Source organism: Dendrobates tinctorius, unplaced genomic scaffold (assembly GCF_039654945.1).
Source record: "Dendrobates tinctorius isolate UK_male_01 unplaced genomic scaffold, ASM3965494v1 ptg000019l, whole genome shotgun sequence".
NCBI lineage: Eukaryota > Metazoa > Chordata > Amphibia > Anura > Dendrobatidae > Dendrobates > Dendrobates tinctorius.
Window position 1 is genome coordinate 9,577,129 of NW_027361687.1, and position 23,779 is coordinate 9,600,907.

Consider the following 23,779-nt stretch of genomic DNA (forward strand, 5'->3'; position numbering starts at 1 on the left):
GATTTCGGATCTATTCTCTAGAGTTAGAGGTGCTTGCTGGTTTACCAAGCTTGACCTCAGGGGGGCGTATAATCTTATCAGCATTAAGCAGGGGGATGAATGGAAGATGGCGTTTAATACTCCGGAGGGACATTTTGAGTACCTGGTGATGCCTTTTGGGCTCACTAATGCCCCTTCTGTCTTCCAGTGCTTCATGAACGATATTTTCCGAGACTTTGTCGATAAATTTTTGATTATCTATCTGGATGATATTTTGATCTTCTCCAAGGATTGGGATTCTCATGTGGAACATATTCGGACTGTGTTCCGGATCTTGAGGGAGAATTCCCCGTATGTCAAAGGATCGAAATGCCTTTTTGGAGTACAGAGGATTTCATTTTTGGGATTTATTTTGTCTCCGTCAACTATTGAAATGGACTCGGCCAAGGTACAGGCCATTTATGATTGGGTTCAGCCCACTTCTTTGAAGGCCCTCCAGAAGTTTTTGGGTTTTGCTAATTTTTATCGGAAATTTATAGCAAAATTTTCTAGTATTGCCAAGCCATTGACTGATCTGACTAAGAAGGGTGCTGATGTGTTGAATTGGTCTCCTGAGGCTGTTGCTTCCTTTCAGGAGCTGAAGCGAAGATTTACCTCCGCCCCGGTTTTGCGGCAACCTGATGTCTCACTCCCGTTCCAGGTAGAGGTGGATGCTTCTGAGATTGGTGCAGGAGCTGTTTTGTCCCAAAAGGATCCTGTAACATCTAAAATGAAGCCCTGTGCTTTCTTTTCCCGAAAGTTCTCTCCATCTGAACGTAACTATGATGTAGGGAATCGGGAACTGTTGGCCATGAAATGGGCATTTGAGGAGTGGAGACATTGGTTGGAGGGAGCTAAACATCAAGTTGTGGTCCTCACTGACCACAAGAATTTGATTTACCTAGAGTCGGCTAAACGCTTGAACCCTAGACAGGCTAGGTGGGCCTTGTTTTTTACATGTTTTGATTTTGTGGTCTCTTTTCTTCCTGGAACTAAGAATGTCAAGGCAGACGCCCTCTCTAGGAGCTTCTTTGCTGATTCTCCTGTGGTGACCAAGCCTGCTACCATCTTAGGCGAAGGGGTAGTTCTTTCTGCCATCTCTCTCGATTTGAGACTTGCTCTGCAAGAGTTCCAGGAGGGCAAACCTGAGCGTTGTCCCAGTGGAAAGTTGTATGTTCCTGACCAGTGGAAGAAGAGAGTGATGTCTGAGGTTCATTGCTCTGCATTGGCTGGTCATCCAGGTATCTTTGGTACTAGAGATCTGGTGAGTTGCTCTTTTTGGTGGCCCACCTTGTCTCATGATGTCAGGAATTTTGTGCAGTCCTGTGGGACTTGCTCCCGGTCTAAATCTTGTTCTCGCTCTAGTGGGTTGTTGATGCCTTTGCCGGTCCCCAGGAGGCCATGGACCCATATTTCAATGGATTTCATCTCTGATATGCCGGTCTCTCAAAGAATGACTGTTATTTGGGTGATTTGTGATAGGTTTTCTAAGATGGTTCATCTTGTACCACTCCCTAAGTTGCCATCTTCCTCTGAGTTGGTGCCCCTGTTTTTGCAACAGGTGGTTCGCTTGCACGGGATTTCTGAGAACATTGTATCTGACAGAGGAGTTCAGTTTGTGTCTAGATTTTGGAGGACTTTCTGTTCCAAGCTGGGAATTCAGTTGTCCTTCTCCTCTGCTTTTCACCCTCAGACCAATGGGCAAACAGAGAGAACAAACCAGACCTTGGAGTCGTATTTGAGATGTTTTATTTCCGCTGATCAGGATGATTGGGTTTCATTTTTGCCCTTGGCCGAATTTGCTTTAAATAATAGAGCTAGTTCTGCCACTTTGATGTCACCTTTTTTTTGTAACTTTGGGTTTCATCCTCGATTTTCTTCAGGGCAGGTGGAGCCTTCTGCCTGCCCAGGTGTTGACACTGTGGTGGAGAGAATGCACCAGATCTGGGACCAAGTGGTGGATAAGTTATCTCTCCCAGGAAAAGGCCCAGCGGTTTTCCAAATCGACATAGGACCATTGGTCCCCAGTTTAAGATTGGTGATATGGTGTGGTTATCATCAAAAAATATTGCTATGAAGGTGGCTTCTCCTAAGTTTAAGCCTAGATTTAATGGACATTACAAGATTTTGGAGATTATTAATCCGGTCTCTTTTCGTTTGGCTATTCCTGTCACATTTAAGATCCATAATGTGTTCCATAAGTCCTTGTTGAAGAGGTTTGTTGAACCAGTTGTTCCTGGGGTGGCACCTCCGGACCCTGTATTGGTTGAAGGTAACATGGAATATGAGGTAGAGAAAATACTGGATTCCCGTCTGGCTAGACGGAGACTCCAGTATTTGGTTAAGTGGAAGGGTTATGGTCAGGAGGATAATTCCTGGGTCTCTGCCTCTGATATTCATGCCAAAAGATTGGTGCGTGCCTTTCATCGGGCTCACCCTGATCGCCCTGGTGGTGTGGTTGAGGGTTCAGTGACCCCTCCTCAAGGGGGGAGGTACTGTTGTGAGTTCATTTTCCCCTTCGTCACTGAGGTCTGGTGAACTCCCTATTCTGGTAAAGGAAGGTAATGAGCCTGATTATCAGGCACCTGAGCCTAATAATGATGACTGGCTGAGTGGAGTCACGGACTGGATATAAGGCTGCCGACGCCCTTCTGCCCTGCGGGTGATTTCTCTGTGGACTTCTTTGAGACCAGTCTGATTCCTGCTCCTCTAAAGCTAAGTTTTCTGCTTTGCCTGTTAGCATTTGTGTTTTGTTTTTGTTTGCCTTGCTTTTCTGGATTCTGCCATTCCTTGCTGGGGTGAGCTGAATCTCCTTTTGCCGGTTGCTCTGTCTTCAGAATATTCCTGAGTACTGACACAGCTTTTTGAAGCTCAGCGGCTTCAGGGCCTTTTTTTCACTGTCAGTTTGTTGGCTCTTATTTTCATAGGGTTTTTCACGGATTGCAGACAGCAGCCTTCCTGTCCTTCCCTATCTAGTTAGCTTGGGCCCCGTCTTTGCTCAGTCTATCTTTCTGTCTGTGTTAGTGTTCTTTCTTCTTGCCTCACCGTCATTATATGTTGGGGGCTGCATTTTGCTTTGGGGTCTGCTCTGGGGCAGTTTAGATTTCCCTTTCTGTCTTTAGGCTATATAGTCCTCCGGCTGTGATCGAGGGGTCTAGGGCATCGTAGGAACCCCCCACGGCTACTGCTAGTTGTGTTGATAGGTTCAGGGGTCTGCAATCCGATAGCTGCCAACTTCTCTGGTTTTCTGGACTTAGCTAGCATTTCTGTTTTTGCCTCCTACGGTTACTCATTCATAACAGGACCCATTTTTATCCTCTGGTGCTAGAGTTTTGAAATCTCGTTTCCCTGGACATTTTATCCTGATACTGGACTGCATTCTTATTCTGGACTATCTTATCCTTTGTGTGGTGGACTGAATATGGACCTTTTAGTATTTTTGCCTGAATAAAGGTCTTGGAATTGTTGACTCTTCGCTTGCTCTGTTGATTGTGTGATACAAGAGAAGGACCCCGTGACACCTTGGTATGCATATGTTGTGCAGCCTAGCCTGCTAGCGCCCAGGCTTAGGTGTAGGTAGGACAGAGGTTGAGTCAGGAATCAGACCTCACCAGGGATTCGGCACACCTCAGTGCACGTGCTCCACTTCATAGCCAGCGTCTATAGCGGCGCTCGCGGCAGCGACGCCACATGCTCAGTGGGCCTAGAAGGACTCTAACCCCATGTCCTTGAGGTAGAGTTCTGTGGCCGTACACTGTACGCTCTTTTGGCCGGGCTCTGTGAGCTAAACAGGCTCCGGCATCTACGTTCAGCAGTTGTGCGACTCTGTGCATTAACAGAGTTCGCACCTGTTCACATTGGGTGACGTAACCAATGTGTGACTGTTTTTACACCGCTCTATTCTTCCACCATTACCTAGCAGCAGTGTACCACCTCTGCACGGTGGACCCCAGGCTGCAAACGCACCTACTATTATTTTATAATTTGGTGCGTTCCGCCAGCCCTAACATTATCCCAGCGCCAGGGTCTGGTTAGTAATGGCGGACGAACAGCGACTGCTGCAGTACATCCGGCAGCTGCAGGGCAGGTTGGCGGCTCTCGAGCGTCCAGCCTCAGCTGCGGATATTACTGCGGTCGCTGTTCAGGCAGCCACAGAGGCTGTCTCCCGTGTGACCACTGCCATCCCTGCCCCGACTTTGTCCCGCCTCCCACTGCCCGAAAAGTTCTCGGGTGATAGTGCTTCTTGTAGGGGTTTCGTGAGCCAGTGCTCGATACAGCTGGAGCTGCTGGCAGCACGATTCCCCACCGAGTGGGCCAAAGTGGGATTTATTATCTCCCTCTTGTAGGGCAGAGCTTTGGAGTGGGCCACACCGCTATGGGAGCGTGGTGATCATGTGGTGCAGAGTGCCTCTCAGTTCCTGGACACTCATGTCTTCCTGGGACCGCGAGTCACCCATGACACCGCGCTCTGGCTGCTGGCATTGTCACAGGGTTCATCCATGGTCAGCCACTTTGCCATCCAGTTCCGGAAGCTGGCCTCTGAGTTAGAGTGGCAAGATAAGGTCCTCATTCCAGCATTCTGGAGAGGTTTGGCTGGCCATGTGAAGGACGTTCTGGCTACCAGGGAGATTCCTGCTACACTGGAGGAGCTTATCACCATCTCCACCCGTATAGACCTTCGCTTTGCCGAGCGAAGGTTGGAGCGGAAACAGTGTAGGCAGAGGTTTAGTTGGCACCCAATTTTGCTAAACCTCTGGAATCTCCCGATCGGGCGTCCGAGCGTCAGGGGGCTTCCAGCGAGGGATCCAGGCCCCGGCCCGTTTGAGCCCATGTGATCTGTCATGGTTGCCGGCAGTCCTGTCACTTTGCCAACCAGTGCCCACAGCGGCTGGGAAGACGCTCGCCCCTAGTGGCCGTAGGAGGCGGCTCACTAGAATCCGCGGCGTTTTCCCCCAAGTTGTTCTTTAAGGGGACACTTGGGTTTGGTTCTTCCACTCTGGCGGTGGAGGTTTGCGTGGATTCTGGGGCAGCCTTCGCTCAATGGCACGCTATACCCCTGGTTAAGATGTCTACACCAGTCACCGTCAGAGTGGTGAATGGCGCCACTCTACCCTCACAGATAACCCACCAGACCACCCCCTTGTTACTCTCAGTGGCTCCATCTCATCAGGAGATGATATCCCTCTTTGTCATGCCCGAGGGTATTGACCAGGTACTTCTAGGAGTCCCCTGGTTGCGGCACCACTCCCCCCATATAGAGTGGTCCTCAGGGAGAATTATTGGGTGGAGTAAATCATGTGAGGGTAGATGTCTGAGGGAGTGCATTCAGGTTGCCTCCACCGCGGTTCCCGCAGATCTCTCCTCGCTCCCCAAACACTATCGACAATATGCTGACGTGTTCTCCGAAAAGGTGGCGGAGACCCTTCCACCGCATCTCCCCTATGACTGTCCTATTGACCTCCTGCCTGGTGCTGAGCCTCCCCGGGGTCGAGTCTATCCCCTATCTCTCCCGGAGACAGAGGCCATGTCTCAATACATCAGGGAGAATCTGGCAAGAGGATTAGCAAACATTCAGTAGGCACTGTTATATACCATTAAATGAAAGGTTGCACTAGATGACAGCAAACGGATTGTAGCAGGAGCAGAGATCGTACCATTAAATGAAAGGTTGCACTAGATGACAGCAAACAGAGATTGTAGCAGGAGCAGAGATTGTACCATTAAATGAAAGGTTGCACTAGATGACAGCAAACAGGGATTGTAGCAGGAGCAGAGATTGTACCATTAAATGAAAGGTTGTACTAGATGACAGCAAACAGGGATTGTAGCAGGAGCAGAGATTGTACCATTAAATGAAAGGTTGCACTGGATGACAGCAAACAGGGATTGTAGCAGGAGCAGAGATTGTACCATTAAATGAAAGGTTGCACTGGATGACAGCAAACAGGGATTGTAGCAGGAGCAGAGATTGTACCATTAAATGAAAGGTTGCACTAGATGACAGCAAACAGGGATTGTAGCAGGAGCAGAGATTGTACCATTAAATGAAAGGTTGTATTAGATGACAGCAAACAGAGATTGTAGCAGGAGCAGAGACTGTACCATTAAATGAAAGGTTGCACTAGATGACAGCAAACAGGGATTGTAGCAGGAGCAGAGATTGTACCATTAAATGAAAGGTTGCACTAAATGACAGCAAACAGGGATGGTAGCAGGAGCAGAGATTGTACCATTAAATGAAAGGTTGCACTAGATGACAGCAAACAGGGATTGTAGCAGGAGCAGAGATTGTACCATTAAATGAAAGGTTGCACTAGATGACAGCAAACAGGAATTGTAGCAGGAGCAGAGATTGTACCATTAAATGAAAGGTTGTACTAGATGACTGCAAACAGGGATTGTAGCAGGAGCAGAGATTGTACCTATGTGAAGAGAGGAGAGGAGCTTGATGTTAATTATCGGCCGTAGTAATAACTGCATCTTCAGATACTTTTGCTGCAGTGATACTTATGCTACAGGGAGACACACGTGCCTGACCCGCACACGTGCCCCCAATATGACCACCCTTGTTTTTTATCCGAGGACATCAGAAAGTTACTTAAACTTGTCAGGTCTACTATGGGGGTTGAAACACCTAGAGAGCAGCGATCAATCCAAGATTCCATGTTTAGAAGCCTGGAGGGGAAAAATCGTAGGGTCCTTCCCTTTCATGATAACCTGTTGAATATGATTAAGAGGGAAGGGAAAAAGCAGACCAAAAAAATGTCAGTTCCGCAGACCCTGAAATGCAACTACCCATTTGATGAAGAAATCTGTGAAAAATGAAGAAAAGCTCCTAGGCTGGATGCTGCTATTGCTAGTACCTATAGGGGAATAGCTCTTCCATTTGAGGACATTGGTGCCTTAAAAGATCCCCTCAATAAGAAAGCTGATGCATTCCTAAAATCAGCTTGGGAAGCATCAGCATGGTCATTTAAACCTGGAGTAGCCACCACTTGTACAGCTCGTGATGTGGTCAAGTGGTTAGAGAAGTTAAGTGAGAAAATAAAGGACAAATGTCCAAGAGAAAGGCTACTGGAGGCAATAACTTCATTGCAAAAAGCGGTAGGTTTTCTAGGTGATGCCGCGGTTGACTCCGTCCGATGTGCCGCCTGTGCATGCACCCTATCCAATTCAGGTCGCAGAGCACTGTGGTTAAAAAGCTGGGCCGCAGACTTTCAATCAAAAGTTAAGCTCTGTGCGGTCCCTTGTGAAGGACAGTATCTGTTCGGGAAAGCATTGGATGAAATCTTGGAGGAAGCGACGGACAAGAAAAAACGTTTCCCACCGTCCCCTTCTCTAGACGTCATTGGGGTGACTCTCGGCTGCCCTTTCAGGGTCAGGGAATAGAGGAAGTCGAGGTCGCTCAGACGACAGGTCCATGTGAGGCAAATCCTGGATAGAGAGGAAAGACAGAGGGTTCCTCTTCAATAAGCCTCCCTCTAAACCAGATTCCAAGCACCAATGACGCCAAATTTCTGGTGGGGGTAAGACTTCGGTTTTTCGTCAAAATAGAAACTCTAAAATCAGCAGTAAGGCTACTTTATCCAGGCTGTTACATGGCAGTAATAGATCTGACAGATGTTTACTACCATGTACCAATTTGTGGGGAATATCAGCAGTACCTAAGGTTGGTGGTGGAGACTGGACAAGTTCCCACTCATTTACAATACCAATGTCTTCCCATCGGGGTGTCGGTAGCCCACGGATTTACACGAAGATAATTTCCAAAATAGCTACCTTTGTTACTATCCTTAAATGTTTAGAGCAATAGTAGTCTACGAAGCTGATATTTGTGCCACCTAAGTGTGGCTGAGCAGAAAAGCAGTTAGAGCTGTTGTATAACGGATCACGGTTCCCAGCACAGCAGGCTGACACCGGTCCCTGACCCACCTTGTCTTAATTTAAACTTAAAATTAAAAATTCTAAATGCAGTCCCAGACCCTGATACCTCATATATGACCCATGGCTGACTGTTGCTGTGTCATCATCAAATATCTACAATGGATGAACTCATTAGTCAACTACCTTTATTGTTAGCATTATTTTTTTCTAACATTTGTGGTCTACCAAACTGATATTTGTGGCACCTAAGTATTGATTAGAAAAGCAGTTTGAGCTGTTGCATGAAATATCAAGGCTCCCAGTAAAGCAGGCTTACACCAGTCCCTCACTCACCTCATCTTAATTGAAACTTAAATTAAAAAATGTAATTGCTCCCACAGACACTCATACCTCATGCATGGCCCAAGGCTGACTGCTGCTGTGCCATTATCAAATTTCTACTGTGGGTCAATTGATGCCACTTTTCCTGTTGTCTGCCCCTAATTTTTGGAATTGTTTGGACTACAAGTTGGGTCTCCTTCATGTGTGTGGCCTGAATTTGGCAGGCTTCTCAGAGCACCAGGCCTACAACTGTCACTCATCCTCCAGTTATTGATCAATGTTTCACCAAGCCCCATGTATCCATGTACACAATTATACTATTTGTACTCTGGATCAATTGATTCTACTTTTCCTAGTGTCTAACCCTAATTTGAGCTGTTTGGGAAGTTTTCTAGTTCCCCTTAAGGTGTTGTCTACACGTTGGTTTTGCCTTCCATTGAATTCAATGGAGTTTGGGTATGTTCGGCAAACATCAGGACGTTGGCCATACCGAAACTTGAAAGGTTTGCTTATCTTTTGTTATTAGTCAGAATAGAAAAAGGTTTCCAAGAAATTAGATATACCATGGAACACTATGAAAATATTATAAAAAAGTAGCTTAAATTTGGCACAACAATGACATTATGTAAAAACTTGAAGACCCCCTAAAATTAATGAAAGACAAAAAGAAATTTGGTCTGACAGCCTGCCAAAAGGCCTACAGCAACACTGAAGAACCTACAAGAATTTCTGCCAAGTACTGGATGTGCTCTGAATGTGACAACAATCTTCCAAATTCTTTATATGCCTGGCCTGTGGGTGACAAGACGAAAGTCTTTTTAAAAAAAAAAAACATCCAAGACTACCTGTGTTGCCAAAACCAGCATTTATTCTGCTGAAAGCTTGAGAGCAAACAGGTTATGGTCTGAAGAGACCAAGGTTGAACTTTTTGGTCCTAATTCCAAAAGGCATGTTTGGTGCAAAGCCAGTACAGTTAAAAAACAGCATACCCACAGTGAAATATGATAGAGGCAGAATTATGTTTTTGGCCTCTTTTTTGCAGCTAGAACAGGGGCTTTAGTTAAGGTGGAAAGAATTATGAACAGTTCCAAATTATCAGTCAATTTTGCAATCAAACCTTCAGGCCTTTTCTAAACAGCTGAAGATGTACAGGAATTTCACCTTTCAGCGCAACAACCCTAAGCATACCTCCAAATCAAGCAACGACTTTCTTTGTCAGAAGATCAGAGGTTTGAAATGGCCCATAGTGATCCCTTACCTGAACTCAAATAAAAGTCCATGGATTTACCTGAAGGGGGCAAGGTACACAGAAATAAACTTGCAATCTGACAGATTTAGAGCTACTGCAAGGAAGTGTGGTCAAAGATTGCCAATTCTAGATGTGCCATGCTGATATACTCCTCCCCAAAAAGACTGAATGCTGTCATAAATTCAAAGGGAACTTCAACAAAGCAGTAGTTTAAGGGTGTGCATATTTATGCAGCCTGATTATTTTTGTTCTTTATCTTTGTTTGTACATAATTCTTTTTTAATTAAATTGTACAAATTATAGAGTGACATTAAAGGTAGAAAAAGTTCTTAAATGCTTTTTCTTGGTATAATTTATTTACATGAGAAACTACTGGCATTTTAACATGGTTCAGTAGATCTCTGTTCATATCTACTGTTTGTAACAAAAAAATTATTCAAAGAAATGTGAAAAATGTGCTTAGTAAAAAAAAGTTATTATTATTGTACATCTACAGTCATGGCCAAAAGTATTGACACCCCTGCAATTCTGTCAGATAATACTCAGTTTCTTCCTGAAAATGATTGCAAACACAAATTCTTTGGTGTTATTATCTTCATTTAATTTGTCTTAAATGAAAAAACACAAAAAGAATTGTCCTAAAGCCAAATTGGATATAATTCCACACCAAACATAACAAAGAGGGTGGACAAAAGTATTGGCACTGTTCGAAAAAATCATGTGATGCTTCTCTAATTTGTGTAATTAACAGCACCTATAACTTACCTGTGGCACCTAACAGGTGTTGGCAATAACTAAATCACACTTGCAGCCAGTTAACATGGATTAAAGTTGACTCAACCTCTGTCCTGTGTCCTTGTGTGTACCACATTGAGCATGGAGAAAAGAAAGAAGACCAAAGAACTGTCTGAGGACTTGAGAAACCAAATTGCGAGGAAGCATGAGCAATCTCAAGGCTACAAGTTCATCTCCAAAGACCTGAATGTTCCTGTGTCTACCGTGCGCAGTGTCATCAAGAAGTTTAAAGCCCATGGCACTGTGGCTAACCTTCCTAGATGTGGCCGGAAAAGAAAAATTGACAAGAGATTTCAACGCAAGATTGTGCGGATGTTGGATAAAGAACCTCCACTAACATCCAAACAAGTTCAAGCTGCCCTGCAGTCCGAGGGTACAACGGTGTCAACCCGTACTATCCGTCGGCATCTGAATGAAAAGGGACTGTATGGTAGGAGACCCAGGAAGACTCCACTTCTTACCCCGAGACATAAAAAAGCCAGGCTGGAGTTTGCCAAAACTTACCTGAAAAAGCCTAAAACATTTTGGAAGAATGTTCTCTGGTCAGATGAGACAAAAGTAGAGCTTTTAGGGCAAAAGCATCAACATAGAGTTTACAGGAGAAAAAAGAGGCATTCAAAGAAAAGTACACGGTCCCTACAGTCAAACATGGCGGAGGTTCCCTGATGTTTTGGGGTTGCTTTGCTGCCTCTGGCACTGGACTGCTTGACCGTGTGCATGGCATTATGAAGTCAGAAGACTACCAACAAATTTTGCAGCATAATTTAGAGCCCAGTGTGAGAAAGCTGGGTCTCCCTCAGAGGTCATGGGTCTTCCAGCAGGACAATAACCAAAAACACACTTCAAAAAGCACTAGAAGATGGTTTGAGAGAAAGCACTGGAGACTTCTAAGGTGGCCAGCAATGAGTCCAGACCTGAATCCCATAGAACACCTGTGGAGAGATCTAAAAATGGCAGTTTGGAGAAGGCATCCTTCAAATATCAGGGACCTGGAGTAGTTTGCCAAAGAAGAATGGTCTAAAATTCCAGCAGAGCATTGTAAGAAACTCATTGATGGTTACCGGAAGCGGTTGGTCGCAGTTATTTTGGCTAAAGGTTGTGCAATCAAGTATTAGGCTGAGGGTGCCAATACTTTTGTCCGGCCCATTTTTGGAGTTTTGTGTGAAATGATCAATGTTTTGCTTTTTGCTTCATTCTCTTTTGTGTTTTTTCATTTAAGACAAATTAAATGAAGATAATAATACCAAAGAATTTGTGATTGCAATCATTTTCAGGAAGAAACTGAATATTATCTGACAGAATTGCAGGGGTGTCAATACTTTTGGCCATGACTGTATATACAGTATGTATGTAAAGCTGAGTGTATGTATGTGTGTAGGTATCAAGCCACGCGCACTCAACATAGCCCCACCCACTCCACATAACCACACTCACTCCACATGCAAAGCCCCTTCCACACGGTCCACGCTGTTAGCGCACATGCGAGGAGACACATTCACCTCGAAAGCAACCCTGCAAAACTCACCGGTTGTGACGTCCTAGCCGCTGCGAGCTACAATCAGGGCCGCCGCCTTCATAGTATCAGTGCACGGCAGGCACAGGCCACATCTAGCTCCGTTGTGTCTAGAATGGAGTTGCTCCTGCGAGGCATGATATCAAGGGAACAGGGAGGAGCCTCATGGATTACACCGCTCATAACAGGAAGCTGCTGTGTGGTGCTGCAGAAGTAGGCTGTGTATATGTTATAAATAAATAACTAAAATTTGCGCTTAATAATGAACCCCTTTAGCTTTTAGTGACCTAAAAAATACACACAAATGAATTTAATTGCTCCAAGTTAGGTAGTTATTACCTTAAGGTGTAATCTGAGCGAATGTCTGGACTCCAGAGGACCAGTAAAGAGCACTGTGTGTCTTGATGTGAAGTCAGATTGAATGATGTTTGCCAGATAAACATGGGTTAATGCCACGGCTCTTCAAGAGTGCTGTCCCGGCCAGTGACAAACACTCCACGCTCCCCTCTTCCAGCGGCGCGCCGGCGTGCAGTGTGCACGATGTGAAGCTGTGGCATGAGATGAGCCAATAGGACCTTCATGATGTCACCGGTCATGTGATAGATTACAGGGAGCAGAGTGGACCAATTCCTCTCCTACTAGTTTCGGAAAAAACACAGTTTCCTTCATCATCCTAATTTGCAGCAAGTGTTCATCTCTCTTTTCAACAGTTACTAGCCCCACATACAGTCTATACTAGATTGTGTATATGATATGCTTTATTGCAATTAGTGCAATCTCTCTCAGAAGCTAGTGTTTCTAATTGTATGTGGAAGAGGAGTCTGAGGTGTTGTTGTAATTTGTTTTTACTAATCACAGTTAATTACTATGCCCTGGCAAAGCCGGGCTCTTCAGCTAGTTATATATATATATATATATACAGTGGGGAAAAAAAGTATTTAGTCAGTCAGCAATAGTGCAAGTTCCACCACTTAAAAAGATGAGAGGCGTCTGTAATTTACATCATAGGTAGACCTCAACTATGGGAGACAAACTGAGAAAAAAAAATCCAGAAAATCACATTGTCTGTTTTTTTTTTCATTTTATTTGCATATTATGGTGGAAAATAAGTATTTGGTCAGAAACAAAATTTCATCTCAATACTTTGTGATATATCCTTTGTTGGCAATGACAGAGGTCAAACGTTTTCTGTAAGTCTTCACAAGGTTGCCACACACTGTTGTTGGTATGTTGGCCCATTCCTCCATGCAGATCTCCTCTAGAGCAGTGATGTTTTTGGCTTTTCGCTTGGCAACACGGACTTTCAACTCCCTCCAAAGGTTTTCTATAGGGTTGAGATCTGGAGACTGGCTAGGCCACTCCAGGACCTTGAAATGCTTCTTACGAAGCCACTCCTTCGTTGCCCTGGCGGTGTGCTTTGGATCATTGTCATGTTGAAAGACCCAGCCACGTTTCATCTTCAATGCCCTTGCTGATGGAAGGAGGTTTGCACTCAAAATCTCACGATACATGGCCCCATTCATTCTTTCATGTACCCGGATCAGTCGTCCTGGCCCCTTTGCAGAGAAACAGCCCCAAAGCATGATGTTTCCACCACCATGCTTTACAGTAGGTATGGTGTTTGATGGATGCAACTCATTATTCTTTTTCCTCCAAACACGACAAGTTGTGTTTCTACCAAACAGTTCCAGTTTGGTTTCATCAGACCATAGGACATTCTCCCAAAACTCCTCTGGATCATCCAAATGCTCTCTAGCAAACTTCAGACGGGCCCGGACATGTACAGGCTTAAGCAGTGGGACACGTCTGGCACTGCAGGATCTGAGTCCATGGTGGCGTAGTGTGTTACTTATGGTAGGCCTTGTTACATTGGTCCCAGCTCTCTGCAGTTCATTCACTAGGTCCCCCCGCGTGGTTCTGGAATTTTTGTTCACCGTTCTTGTGATCATTCTGACCCCACGGGGTGGGATTTTGCGTAGAGCACCAGATCGAGGGAGATTATCAGTGGTCTTGTATGTCTTCCATTTTCTAATTATTGCTCCCACAGTTGATTTCTTCACTCCAAGCTGGTTGGCTATTGCAGATTCAGTCTTCCCAGCCTGGTGCAGGGCTACAATTTTGTTTCTGGTGTCCTTTGACAGCTCTTTGGTCTTCACCATAGTGGAGTTTGGAGTCAGACTGTTTGAGGGTGTGCACAGGTGTCTTTTTATACTGATAACAAGTTTAAACAGGTGCCATTACTACAGGTAATGAGTGGAGGAAAGAGGAGACTCTTAAAGAAGAAGTTACAGGTCTGTGAGAGCCAGAAATCTTGATTGCTTGTTTCTGACCAAATACTTATTTTCCACCATAATATGCAAATAAAATGAAAAAAAAAAGACAATGTGATTTTCTGGATTTTTTTTTCTCAGTTTGTCTCCCATAGTTGAGGTCTACCTATGATGTAAATTACAGACGCCTCTCATCTTTTTAAGTGGTGGAACTTGCACTATTGCTGACTGACTAAATACTTTTTTTCCCCACTGTATATATATATATATATATATATATATATATATATACACACTGTAGATTTACTGTATATATAATTTGTGTTATATGAATATATATCATAATCTACAAAAATGTTGGAAGTAATAACATTTCACAAATATAAATCAAGGCCTCATTCACTTATACCAGTGAAAATTTTAATTTAAAAGATTTGGCCTACTAAATGCGAAAAGGCATGTCTGGTCATTAAAGAGTTGATTATGTCTGTAAAATATATAAATTATTGAGCCACATACCACTCAGTGCAGGAATTCACAAATATGAGGGGGCACGGCTTTATTTGCTGGGGACCCCTGACTGGCCAGCAAGCTTGGTAAGAGGGTAATTTCTGCCTGCCTTCTTTTTCCCTGAGGCGCAAGGAAAGGGTTAATAATTTTTTGGACCTTACCTGTGCGGTAGGTGAATTTTCAATGGACAAGAGAGGGTTACCCAGGTGATTGATCCTCCCCTCTCAAGGGTTATTAATTGGTGTGCTCTGGTGATCCCTCCCTCTTTGATGTCGGTGTTCGAGAGCAGCCCACCCTCCCTCCCCTTTTGTTTGTTATTTTAGGGTTATAGTATGGTTGTTTGTTTAAAGCTGTATGAAGTCGCAGTGTTAGCGGAAGAAAACAAGGCTGGGTAACATGTGCCGGGAGGCCGGTGACATATCCCCACAAAATTTCTGGATGGTTTAACATGATAAACTGCAACCTTACCCCTCCAACGATGGGTGTTTAACCCCTTCCTGACATGAGACGTACTATCCCGTCCACGGTACCCGGGCCCGTATGACCGGGGACGGGATAGTACGTCTACCGCGATCAGCGGCGCCCACGTGGTGAGCGCCGCTGATCGCGGCCGGGTGTCAGCTGATTATCACAGCTGACACCTGGCACTATGTGTCAGGGGCGGTCACGGACCGCCCCCGACACATTAACCCCTTGCACACCGCGATCAAACGCGATCGCGGTGTACCGGGAGTTAAAGGGAAGCATCGGCAGGGAGGGGGCTCCCTCCGTGCTTCCCTGAGCCCCCCACGGCAGCGCAATGTGCAGCGCTGCTGCGGGGGACTCCTATCCTCCAGGCCCCCGAATCCAAGATGGCGACGGGGGCCTTCGGGGGCCTGGGGAAGCTGGCTTCCTCAGTGCCTGCAAAGCGCAGGCATGAGGAAGCCTTGTGCACTGCCTGTGACAGATTGCTGATCTGTCACAGTGATCTGTGATGTGACAGATCAGCGATCTGTCACAGGACAGTGATGTCCCACCTGGGACTATGTAATAAAGTAAAAAAAAATTTAAAAAAAAGTGTAAAAATAAATTAAAAAAAATCGCCAAATAAATTAGTAAAAAAAAAAAAAAATATTCCCCAATAAATTCATTTTTTTAAAATAATAAAAAAAAAAAACAATAAATGTACACATATTAGGTATCGCCGCGTCCGTAACGACCTGCCCTATAAAACTGTCCCATTAGTTAACCCCTTTAGCGAACCCCTTAAAAAATAAAAATAAAAAACGAAGCAAAAAATAATGATTTATTATCATACCGCCAAACAAAAAGTGCAATAACGCGAGATCAAAAAGACGCATATAAATATCCATGGTACCGCTGAAAACGTCATCTTGTCCCGCAAAAAACAAGCCGCCACACAGCATCATCAGCAAAAAAATAAAAAAGTTATAACTCGCAGAATAAAGCGATGCAAAAATAATTATTTTTTATATAAAATAGTTTTCATTGCATAAAACCGACAAAAACATAAAAAAACGACCTAAATGAGGTATCGCTGTAACCGTACTGACCCGAAGAATAAAAGCGCTTTATCAATTTTACCGCACGCGGAACGGTGTAAACGCACCCCCCCCAAAAGAAATTCATGAAACGCTGGTTTTTGTTCATTCTGCGTCCCAAAAATCGGAATAAAAAGCGATCAAAAAATTTCACGTGCCCGAAAATGGTACCAATAAAAACGTCAACTCGTCCCGCAAAAAATAAGACCTCACATGACTCGGTGGGTCAAAATACGGAAAAATTATAGCTCTCAATATGTGGTGATGCAAAAACTATTTTTACAATAAAAAGCGTCTTTTAGCGTGCGACAGCCGCCAAACATAAAAACCGCCATAAATAGTAAATCAAACCCCCCGTTATCACCCCTTTAGTTAGGGAAAAATAATAAAATAAAAAAAATGTATTTATTTCCATTTTTCCATTAGGGTTAGGGCTAGGGTTAGGGCTAGGGGTGTGTTGGGGTAGGGTTAGGGCTAGGGTTAGGGCTAGGGTTAGGGTTAGGGCTAGGGCTAGGGCTAGGGTTAGGGCTAGGGCTAGGGTTAGGGCTAGGGTTAGGGCTAGGGTTAGGGGCGTGTTGGGGTTCGGGTTGGAGTTAGAATTGGGGGTTTCCACTGTTTGGGCACATCAGGGGCTCTCCAAATGCAACATGGCGTCTGATCTCAATTCCAGCCAATTCTGAGTTGAAAAAGTCAAATGGTGCTCCTTCCCTTCCAAGCTCTGCTATGCGCCCAAACAGTGTTTTACCCCCTCATGTAGGGTATCAGCCTACTCAGGACAAATTGCAAAACAATTTTTGGGGTCCAATTTCTCCTGTTACCCTTAGGAAAATAAAAAATTGGGGGCAAAAATATCATTTTTGTGGAAGAAAAATGATTTTTTTATTTTCACGTCCGAGTGTTATAAACTTCTGTGAAGCACTTGGGGGTTCAAAGTGCTCACCACACATCTAGATAAGTTCCGTGGGGGGTCTAGTGTCCAAAATGGGGTCACTTGTGGGGAGTTTCAATAGTTTAGGTACATCAGGGGCTCTCCAAACGCACATGACAACCGCAGACCATTCCATCAAAGTCTGCGTTCCAAAACGTCACTGCTTCCCTTCCGAGCCCCGACGTGTGTCCATACAGTAGTTTTCTCCCACATATGGGGTGTCAGCGTACTCAGGACAAATTGGACAACAACTTTTGGGGTCCAATTTCTCCTGGTACCCTTGGGAAAATAAAAAAAATGGTGACTAAAAGATCATGTTTGTGGAAAAAATACGAATTTTTTATTTTCACGCCCGGGCGTTGTAAACTTCTGTGAAGCACTGGGGGGGTCAAAGTGCTCACCACACATCTAGATAAGTTCCTTGGGGGGTCTAGTTTACAAAATGGTGTCATTTGTGGGGGGTTTCCACTGTTTAGGTACATTAGGGGCTCTCCAAAGGCAACATGACACCCGCAGACCATTCCATCAAAGTCTGCATTCCAAAACGTCACTACTTCCCTTCCGAGCCCTGACGTGTGCCCATACAGTAGTTTTCTCCCACATATGGGGTAGCAGCGTACTCAGGACAAATTGGAAAACAACTTTTGGGGTCCAATTTCTCCTGGTACCCTTGGGAAAATAAAAAAAATGGTGACTAAAAGATCATGTTTGTGGAAAAAATACGAATTTTTTATTTTCACGCCCGGGCGTTGTAAACTTCTGTGAAGCACTGGGGGGGTCAAAGTGCTCACCACACATCTAGATAAGTTCCTTGGGGGGTCTAGTTTACAAAATGGTGTCATTTGTGGGGGGTTTCCACTGTTTAGGTACATTAGGGGCTCTCCAAAGGCAACATGACACCCGCAGACCATTCCATCAAAGTCTGCATTCCAAAACGTCACTACTTCCCTTCCGAGCCCTGACGTGTGCCCATACAGTAGTTTTCTCCCACATATGGGGTAGCAGCGTACTCAGGACAAATTGGAAAACAACTTTTGGGGTCCAATTTCTCCTGGTACCCTTGGGAAAATAAAAAAATGGTGACTAAAAGATCATGTTTGTGGAAAAAATACGAATTTTTTATTTTCACGCCCGGGCGTTGTAAACTTCTGTGAAGCACTGGGGGGGTCAAAGTGCTCACCACACATCTAGATAAGTTCCTTGGGGGGTCTAGTTTACAAAATGGTGTCATTTGTGGGGGGTTTCCACTGTTTAGGTACATTAGGGGCTCTCCAAAGGCAACATGACACCCGCAGACCATTCCATCAAAGTCTGCATTCCAAAACGTCACTACTTCCCTTCCGAGCCCTGACGTGTGCCCATACAGTAGTTTTCTCCCACATATGGGGTAGCAGCGTACTCAGGACAAATTGGAAAACAACTTTTGGGGTCCAATTTCTCCTGGTACCCTTGGGAAAATAAAAAAATGGTGACTAAAAGATCATGTTTGTGGAAAAAATACGAATTTTTTATTTTCACGCCCGGGCGTTGTAAACTTCTGTGAAGCACTGGGGGGGTCAAAGTGCTCACCACACATCTAGATAAGTTCCTTGGGGGGTCTAGTTTACAAAATGGTGTCATTTGTGGGGGGTTTCCACTGTTTAGGTACATTAGGGGCTCTCCAAAGGCAATATCACACCCGCAGACCATTCCATCAAAGTCTGCATTCCAAAACGTCACTACTTCCCTTCCGAGCCCCGACGTGTGCCCATACAGTAGTTTTCTCCCACATATGGGGTATCAGCATACTCAGGACAAATTGGACAACAACTTTTGGGGTCCAATTTCTCCTGGTACCCTTGGGAAAATAAAAAATGGTGACTAAAAGATCATGTTTGTGGAAAAAATACGAATTTTTTATTTTCACGCCCGGGCGTTGTAAACTTCTGTGAAGCACTGGGGGGGTCAAAGTGCTCACCACACATCTAGATAAGTTCCATGGGGGGTCTAGTTTCCAAAATGGTGTCATTTGTGGGGGGTTCCACTGTTTTGGTACATCAGGAGTTTTCCAAACGCGACATGGTGTCCGATCTCAATTCCAGCCAAAAACGTCAAATGGCGCTGCTTCCCTTCCGAGCTCTGCCATGCCCCCAAATAGTGGTTTACCCCCACATGTGGGGTATCAGCGTACTCAGGACAAATTGCACAATAACTTTTAGGGTCCTGTTACCCTTGGAAAAATAAGAATTGAGGGTGAAAAGATCATTTTTGTGGAAAAAATATGATTTTTTAATTGTATGGCTTTATGTTATAAACTTCTGTGAAGCCCATGGGGGTTCAAAGTTCTCACCACACATCTAGATAAGTTCCTTAGGGTGTCTAGTTTCCAAAATGGTGTCATTTGTGGGGGGTTTCCACTGTTTTGGTACATCAGGGGTTTTCCAAACGCGACATGGTGTCCGATCTCAATTCCAGCCAAAAACGTCAAATGGCGCTGCTTCCCTTCCGAGCTCTGCCATGCGCCCAAATAGTGGTTTACCCCCACATGTGGGGTATCAGCGTACTCAGGACAAATTGCACAATAACTTTTAGGGTCCTGTTACCCTTGGGAAAATAAAAATTGGGGTGAAAAGATCATTTTTGTGGAAAAAATATGATTTTTTAATTGTACCGCTGTACGTTATAAACTTCTGTAAAGCCCTTGTGGGTTCAAAGTTCTCACCACATATCTAGATAAGTTCCTTGGGGGGTCTAGTTTCCAAAATGGGGTCACTTGTAGGGGGTTTCCACTGTTTAGGTACATCAGGGACTCTCCAAACGTGACATGGCGTCCAATCTGAATTCCAGCCAATTTTGCATTGAAAAAGTCAAACGGCGCTCCTTCCATTCTGAGCTCTGCCATGCGCCGAAACAGTCGTTCCCCCCCACATATCAGGTATCTGCGTACTCAGGACAAATTGCACAATAACTTTTGCAGTTCAATTTCTCCTGTTACCCTTGGTAAAATAAAAAAAATTGAACCTGAAGTATTTTTTTTATGAAAAAAAGTTAGATGTTCATTTTTTTTTAAATATTCAAAAAAATTCCTGTGACGCACCTAAAGGGTTAATAAACTTCTTGAATGTGGTTTTGAGCACCTTAAGGGGTGCAGTTTTTAGAATGGTGTCACTTTTGTGTATTTTCTATCATATAGACCCCTCAAAGTGGCTTCAAATGTGATGTGGTCCTAAAAATAAAATGGTGTTGTAAAAATGAGAAATCGCTGGTCAACTTTTAACCCTTATAACTTCCTAACAAAAAAAAATTTTGGTTCCAAAATTGTGCTGATGTAAAGTAAACATGTGGGAAATGTTAGTTATCAAGTTTTTTGTGTGCCTTATCTCTGTGATTTAAGGGCATAAAAATTCAAAGTTGGAAAATTGCGAAATTTTCAAAATTTTCGCCAAATTTCCGTTTTTCTCACAAATAAACGCAAGTTATTTGAATGAAATTTTACCACTAACATGAAGTACAATATGTCACGAGAAAACAATGTCAGAATCACCGGGATCCATGGAAGCGTTCGAGAGTTATGACCTCATAAAGGTACAGTGGTCAGAATTGTAAAAATTGGCCCGGTCATGAACGTGCAAACCACCCTTGGGGGTGAAGGGGTTAAAGAGAGTAGCGATGTTGTAACTGATTACTCGCTAATAAAGTTGTGTTTTGAAAATATGGGTTTGTAGTGTTTTCTTTGCGTCGGGGAAAAGAAGGAGGGCGGGTTTCATAAGGTATGGACAGTCAGGACTCATTATCCGTTGCCATGCTTGTCACCAGCAATTTTATGCTAAACATACATTTCCCCGCAATCTCTCGAGGTGACTCCAATTGAAAAATTCATTATTTTTCCTGTGCTATTGAGACTAAGTGGTCTTGAAAGTTTATTGGAGTTCTTTTTTAAAAAAAAAACAATCCTATTGTGCGCATTAAAATGAATAATTATCGCAATGTTATTATATTTTGGAGTACAGTACAGTAGTGGAGCTAAATTTGTAGAGGAGTCTAACGTACTAAGTTATGTCAATGCGCTATAATTAGGGTTATTGAATCCGATTGTGGGAAAATTCTGATGCCTCATTGCAACTTTGGGACCCATTACTAAATCTTCACCTTCTGACTCTAGGGGCACTGAGGTGGGAATTACGAAAACCAAAAATTTTGTGCTTCCCTACGTTCTGGTGTACTGTTAAAAGAGTTGTCCAGCACTGAATAACCCCTTATTAATGGTCCAAGGATCCTGCAAAAATGTTTAAATATGTCCTTATGAGTGGAAAAAGCACTGTACTTCTGCCCAGAAGGTGGGATAAAACACTTACTAGAAAGCTACTGAACCTCCTCTCTGCCTACTGTACCTCTGACTCAGATCCTCCCTTCCCCACCTCTTTTCGCTGGAGACTTCAATAGGCAACTGTCATCAAATCCCGCTCCATCTTGTTTTTTTAAAAAAAATATGGAACATAAAAAGAAGTTTCCAGTAAGTTGGATAAAAATTAGTAGGGCTACACAATACCTGTTGAATGCCCTAGAGTGCTAAATAAAATAAAAATATATACTTACCTCCCGGACTGGTGTTCCTCCTCCACTCTATGTATGGTCTTCCTGCAATCTTGAGACATTATTTCTGTCTCGTGAACGCTGCAGCCAATCATCCTTCACACTCCAATTAGAGGGAACTTCCTTTTTTTGGAAATTAGTAATTGCAAGATTTGGGATTTCACTTTTTACATACAACCAATTCTACAATGTATCAGATACAGCATTAACTTTGAGCTCTACTGTCCGGGACAATGCAAATACTGGCCATATGAAGATGCCACACTAGATTCATGTGTTTCCATTTTATTTGCCCATTAAGATTTAGAATTAGTCATTAGAAAGCCTTAAAGGAGTCAATATCTGGAGTGTTTTTCATTCTGCCCTTCGCAAACAGTCATCACTTCAAGTTTCAGTCTTGGAGCAGGACATGAGCAGATTGATGAGACAAGGAAGAATTGCAGATTCAAATTGATCTGCAGGTCAAAGTCAGTAATTCAATTAACTGCTCTCCTATAATGTAATTAATCCAGGACCTAATTTCTAACAATTATCAGCAACTTTGAGACATTTAAAATCAACTGAAATGTTGACTCAATGTGATATTATTGGGGTGAGGATGAGGATTCTGCCACCTAGTGGCGATTTAAAACCACAAACCTATTTTTTGGAATAAAAATAAAAAAAAATATAATAAACACAAAACTTTGCTGTGTAGCTCAAGAATTATAACAAAATTTATATTATCGTTTATGCTAAATATTACGACAATCCTTTATTATGCCAGAATTTGTCAGATGCTGATATTTGCAGCCAGTATAAAATGAAATATCTAGGTAATGCCCTGCCGGGGCCTTCTTCTTCAATTACAACAGCACAGAATTACATTTTACTGTTATCTTTTATACAAGCTTTTGTTTATTCACCCGTTTTATGAAATGCATTGTATGAGTATCTAAGAAAGCTGGTCATGAACATAACTAGGAGACATCACAGCAATATTTGGCTTTTCCAGGCACCTGAATGGTTAATGGTGCATGAAAAATTCTCTGTATAAGGGCTCATACTTACATGCGAGAGACTCGGACGAGTCTCGCACGTCAATACCCGGCACTGCAGCCGGCACTCGGGACCGGAGCATGCGGCTGTATAGAAATAACATGTAGCTGAACACTCCGATCCAAGTGCCGGCAGCAGTGCCAGGTATTGACGTGCGAGACTTGTCCGAGTTTCTCACATGTGAGTATGAGCCCTTAATGTATAACTTAAGGAAGGGGATAATTATTCTCGCACATCTTTTCTAGACACACATAAAACTAGTAGAGGTGTTCAAAACTGTTCAATACAAATTACATTTTATTAGCATTTTATGTAATTCACACGTAGCAGAAAATTTGAACCATTTGCATTTTGTGTCATGAAAAAAAGAGCCTGCCTTCTTTTTAGATATTGCACAAGATTGCATCAGTCATTAAAAGTTGAAATTACCTTAGGTGCCACTGTGCAAGCTTCCCCATAGTGCCTTGCAGCTATCATTTTGCATGATACAGCACAGCCAATCAGGAGTGACTATCATAGACTGTATAAAAGCCAATGCAGGGTATGCAGCAGACATTTTAGGGTGATTTTAGGATAGTGAGAGTTTGTCAAAGCTTACAGCTCATGAATAAAGTCATGAAGAGAAATACTTAAAACACTGCAAAAAATACTCCAGACAGTAAAATTAACAGACATTAATATTGTTGCAACTGTAAAGAATATGAAAGACTGAATAATACACAAATTCATTTGATAGGGGAGATAGAGAAAGGAGAGGTGTCAGCAGTAACCGTGCCAGTCTTTGTGTTATTGATCAGGGAATTGGAGTAGTTGGCATTTCTCATGCTGCATATCAATAATAATAATAATAATAATAATAATAATAATAATAATATAATAATACATTTTATTTCTATAGCGCCGACATATTCCACAGCACTTTACATTTCAGAGGGGACTTGTACAGACAATAGACATTACAGCATAACAATAATCACATAGATCATAACAGATACCAAGAGCAATGAGGGCCCTGCTTGCAAGCTTACAATCTATGAGGAAAAAAGGGGAGACACTAAAGGTGGGTGGTAACAATTGCCCTGATTGTATGGACCAGCCATAATGTTAAGTGTGTAACAGTACAGATGCAGAGGGCTAATG